The 6,000-nt window shown below is 34.3% G+C and overlaps 1 protein-coding gene across 15 annotated transcripts in view; it reads right to left on the reverse strand.

Moving 5' to 3' along the window:
• The window catches only part of CEP112 (centrosomal protein 112), a 415,833-nt gene that overhangs the window by 353,784 nt on the left and 56,049 nt on the right, over positions 1 to 6,000 (reverse strand). The gene's annotated exons all lie outside the window — the stretch shown is intronic.

Here is a 6,000-nt window from a genome sequence, read left to right on the forward strand (position 1 = left end):
TGTCACTCAATTCTCTCCACACTTATTGCATTCTTAAACTTAAGCATTTCAACACCCTAAATTTTGATTTTATAACATTAAGAATTGACTAACCTAGATTATCATCACTACTCATAGTAAAACCCTGTGAAATGGATCTGAGATTTAAATACAAAAATAAGATATAAAAAGAGACAAAAATATGAATTTTTTTCATAATCTTGGAATAAGAAAGTCTTTTCTACAAAATACAAAAACCAGAAGCCATAGATAAAAGACTGATAGATCCAACTACTGAAAAGAAAACTTCTATACATTAAAAAAAAAGAAATAAATCAAAAGACATACAGAGAAAAATACCTGTAAGATACATGACAAAGACCTGAATTCCTTAACATATAAACTGTTCTTAGGAATCACAATGAAGACAAACAATTTAACAAAAATATGGAAAGGTATAAGAAAAGACAGCTCACAAAAGTGAAATTAAAAAGACAATAAACAGACAAAAAATATGTTCATTCTCACTTACAATAAAAGCAATGGAAATAGCAAAGCAACAAGATGCTATTTTTCATCTCACAGATAATCAAAAATGTTTATAATTCAGTGTTGATGATGAAATGAGAAAATAGACATTCTCATACACTACTGGTGCAAGTACAAATAGACCTAACCTTTTTTAATAGTTTATTAAGATATACATAATTCACATACTATAACATTCACCCACTTAAAATACACAATTCAATGTCTTTTAATATATCAGAGAATTATGCAACATCACCACAGTCTAGTTTAGGACATTTTCATCACTCCAAAAAGGAACTCTCACACCCACTGGCGGTCACTCCCTGCTCTCACCCAAGCCTGCAGCCTGAGGCAGACATAACCTCATTTTAAGGGCAATCTGTCAATGTCAATCAAAAATTTAAACCTGCAACCCTGTTACTGGGCAATTCAATTTCACAGAATTTATTGTATCAGAAGAAATATGCAATACATAAAAATATACACAGGGATATTCTTGAAACACTATTTGTTGTAGCAAAATACTGTACATAACCTCTATCCCTCAATAGGAATCTATATTAATAAAATGTGGTCCATCAGTAAAATAAAATACAATGCAACTATTTAAAAAGATGATGCCATACTACTGATATAAAAAAATCATCAGAATATATGTTAGCATTTAAAAAGCAAAATGAAACAGTATATAGAGTATGCGCTAGGATCTTATTTGTATTTTTAAAATGAGATATTCCTGGAAACTTTTAAAGAGAATACACATTAAATTTTCTGCAATGATTACCTTGAAGAGAAAAGATCAGGTGTTGAGGAAATGAAGATTACTATTTAATTTAATATTTAATATTTAATTTTAAAATAAACTTAACTCACTTGAAACAATGCTAGTTCTTATTTTTAAAATGCCACCCAGCAACAACAAAAACATTTGTAGATGAGAACACGTACAAGACACATCAGGGTTGTCTGATGTGAACATGCAAGAGCCTGCTGAATTTCAAAACAGAAAAGTATTTATCCTCATGCCCATAAGTATATGTCTAATAAAAGTGACTTCATCAAGTAGACATAAGATCATCCTTCTAAAGGATAACTACACACATCACAATGTAACTAGGCATTTAAGTTTAGGGAAAAATCCAAGTTAGAAAACTATCTCTTGAAAACAGACAAAAATATTAAAGCGGTATGGTTGGTATTTTCTTTTTTGTTAATTCTTTTTTTTGCAAATGGACTTTTCTATTTATCCATCTATTCATGCTCCATTCTAGAAAGAATTTGAGACAGTTATACAAATATTGATATACACAAATATAATAAGATTAAAGTACATAGACAAAAAATTGAAAAGAATATGAAATAGAAAGAGACCACTAAGGACAAAGATTTAGGACAGCACACAAAAGTACATGTCATAGGGCTTCCCTGGTGGCGTAGTGGTTGGGAGTCCACCTGCCAATGCAGGGGACGCGGGTTCGTGCCCTGGTCTGGGAGGATCCCACGTGCCGCGGAGCGGCTGGGCCCATGAGCCATGGCCGCTGGGCCTGCGCGTCCGGAGCCTGCGCTCCACAACGGGAGAGGCCACAACAGTGAGAGGCACACTTACAGCAAAAAAAAAAAAAAAAAAAAAAAAAAAGTACACGTCATAAAATATTACAGTTGCTGAAAATATGCTGTGGAAGCTCTGATCTTTCTAGTGACCAGAACAGGGGAAACACCATGATCTCTAACAGTTATATTATGTTTAGCATAGAGATACACATGTAATTCAGGAAAATCAATGTTTTTCCTGAAGTCTGAATATCTTTCTTTTAATGATTAGTATTCTCTATTTCAAAAATGAAAATATTAAAAAACTATCTCCTGAAACTGAAAAAAACTTTAAAAAAAATACATGTTCTGTATTAAAAATATAATTAGTCTTTTTATATTTACAAAGGCAATCTAAACTGCTAACTTCCTCTACCTTCAAATGGCTCCTTATTATCTTTGCCTTTTTATATTCATTATCATTTTTGCATATAATACATCCTTTACTTGTACCTTATAATCACATACAATGTTCATGACACTTCCAAGCATTAATTTTTATTTTAGAGGTTAAACTGTTTATGATACTAAACTTACAAAAATCCATTATTTCAATTTACCATGTAAGACATAATTCATTACCCCATAGAAATATTTAGAATGCATATAAAGACAGACATAGGGCTTCCCTGGTGGCGCAGTGGTTGAGAGTCCGCCTGCCAATGCAGGGGACACGGGGTTCGTGCCCCGGTCCGGGAAGATCCCCCATGCCATGGAGCAGCTGGGCCTGTGTAACACACACACAAAAAAAAAAAAAAAAAAAAAAAAAAAAGACAGACATATAAGGACATTCTTCCCAGAATTATTTATATTAGTGAAAACTCAATCTCAATACCCAACAATAGGGATAATTTAAATTAATTGGGGATAATTCTATAATATGAACTATAATACAGCCATTGAAAATAAATGCTCAGGAACAATATTTAGTAGCATAAAATACTTGAGTTATACAAAACAATGTATACGATATCATCTCAAATTTCTAAAGAAAAATAACATGCTTACAGGATACATAAAGAAAAGACTAAAAGACAACCCAATGATATTTTACCAGTGTTTTTATTTCATAGATGATTTTATTTCCTTCTTTACATACATCTATATTTTCCAAATTTTCTTTAATAAAAATCCACAAATTATTTTATAATCACAAATACTACTTTAAAAGAAAGATGAAACTAAGATAATTCTCACACTGGGGCAACTCAGCATATACTTTTAAATATTTTAGGATGGAGAAAAAATATGATCAAAAACTTTCATCAAAAATAGTCAGGGGCTTCCCTGGTGGCGCAGTGGTTGAGAATCTGCCTGCCGATGCAGGGGACACAGGTTCGTGCCCCGGTCCGGAAAGATCCCACATGCCGTGGAGCGGCTGGGCCCGTGAACCACGGCCACTGGGCCTGCGTGTCTGGAGCCTGTGCTCCGCAACAGGAGAGGCCACAACAGTGAGAGGCCCGCATACAGAAAAAAAAAAAAAAAAATAGTCAGACTTGAGGACACAGGGAGTGGGAAGGGTAAGTTGGGATGAAGTGAGAGAGTGACATGGACATATATACACTACCAACTGTAAATAGATAGCTAGTGGGAAGCAGCCGCATAGCACAGGGGGATCACCTCGGTGCTTTATTACCACCTAGAGGGGTGGGATAGGGAGGGTGGGAGGCAGACGCAAGAGGGAGGAGATATGGGGATATATGTATATGTATAGCTGATTTACTTTGTTATAAAGCAGAAACTAACACACCATTTTAAAGCAATTATGCTCTAATAAAGGAGTTTAAAAAAAAAGTCAGAAATGACTATGTAGCTACACAAAGAGTTATTTTAGCCAAAATATACACTGGATATATTTTAAGATATAAGTGTAAGTTGATGTTTACATGCAAACTTCTCAATGATGCCACAAATATTTTTACAGAATGCCAAAAAGAAAAACAAAAACATAAGGGTGCGGAACAAAATAAAGCCACACACATTTAAAATTATGAATCTCAAATGCAATACACAATAGCTTTAAGTGTTTTCTCTTTCAACACATATGTGGGGAGCCTTGGTATGTTTACCCCTGACCCAAGATGTCATCATAAAGAATAAGGACATTATTTCACGAAACACCAAAAAAAAAAATTCAAAAAGACACCAGGTCCTTTCAATTATTTTAAATATTCTATGGTAAGCAGTCTCAACAGTAAAAGGAAAAGGAAAAATAGTTGGTAATGACTTAGACTGATGTGTAAAAACAATTAATGACAATTTTTTTAAAAGGAAAGAATTTCAAAACAAGAGTTCCAAAGAAGGTGCATCTGAATGTAAGTATTACCCTCAAAAACGCTTTTTAGAGTGTAATTTCTTTTTATTTCAACAGGTTCTTCAAAAACACTAGCAGTGCACTAAGAAACAAAACCCTGCATGCCTTAAACTGGAGCTATAAAATGACAGAATATTACTGAGATCAGCAGCAGTCACTCCACCAGACTGAAATTTAAAAGGCGGGGGGGTGGGATGAATTGGGAGATTGGGATTGATACATATACTCTACTATATATAAACTAGATAACTGATGAGAACCTACCCTATAGCACAGGGAACTCTACTCGGTGCTCTGTGGTGACCTGAATGGGAAGGAAATCTAAACAAGAGGGGATATATGTATACATATAGCTGATTCACTTTGCTGTACAGCAGAAACTAACACAACATTGTAAAGCAACTATACTCCAATATTAGTTAATTAAAATAAATGAATACTTTTTTTAAAAAAAGGAATTTAAAAGAAAAAAATAGCGCTTCCTCCTCTGTTATCAACAAAAATAAACTTATACGCTCATGATATTGTATGGAATAGCTACGAGAAATATCATTGTCTTCTGTGATATTTTATAAATGGGATGGTAAGAAAACTCTATCATGTTGAAAATACCCAAATTGAAATTAAATTTCAGAAATTCTTAGAAGCCTCCCATTAAAATGAAAGAAAAAATAAAGATAAAATTATTGAAATAAATTAATTAGAACCATTCATCTAAGTCCAATAATATTTTTCACAATTTGCCCATTTAAATAGTACATTACCATTTACAAGTTACATACATATTCACTGTTCTCATCTGACTTCATAACAACCCTGTTTAAACAAAAATTAAACTAATATTCTTGACTTCCCTGGTTAAGGCAGATTAAGAACATAATTTTTCAGGTTCCTAATCTAATTGTCTTTCATCGTACCACACAGATGACCGGTGTTTCATTGATGTCATAAGCAAAAATAAAATAATAATGATGACTTTTTAATTTTCCAGAATAATTTTAAAAGAAAATAATAAAGCAAATTAATGACTACTATTATACATGTGGAGTACACAGGTACCCAAAGACTACAAAATCTTCCTACTAATCCTGTAAAGCAGACACCTCCCAAGTAAGCTGAAGAAACTGAGACTCAGGGAGGATAGGTATCTGCCCATTTTCACATAGCTGGTAAGGAGGATTTATATCCACATATTCTTGACTCCATAGCCTTTGTTCTTAACCAATAAACACCACTGCCTCTTTAATAACTCTATTTTCAAATGATCAAAGAAAGATAGTACACTGTGTCCTATAGCAGCTCTAGCATAGCTGAATTTAGCAGATCAATTTAAAATAGTAGAAACAGTAAAAATAGTGAAATTTGAAAGATACATTATGAGGAAGCTGAGATAAAGAGAGGATGAAGGGATTCACTGAGGTCAAAGATACTGCTTCTAGGGCTTCCCTGGTGGCACAGTGGTTGAGAGTCCGCCTGCCGACGCAGGGGACGCGGGTTCGAGCCCCGGTCCGGGAAGATCCCACATGCCGCGGAGCGGCTGGGCCCGTGAGCCACGGCCGCTGAGCCTGCGCGTCTGGAGCCTGTGC

Source organism: Physeter macrocephalus, chromosome 14 (assembly GCF_002837175.3).
Source record: "Physeter macrocephalus isolate SW-GA chromosome 14, ASM283717v5, whole genome shotgun sequence".
NCBI classification, from domain to species: Eukaryota; Metazoa; Chordata; class Mammalia; order Artiodactyla; family Physeteridae; genus Physeter; species Physeter macrocephalus.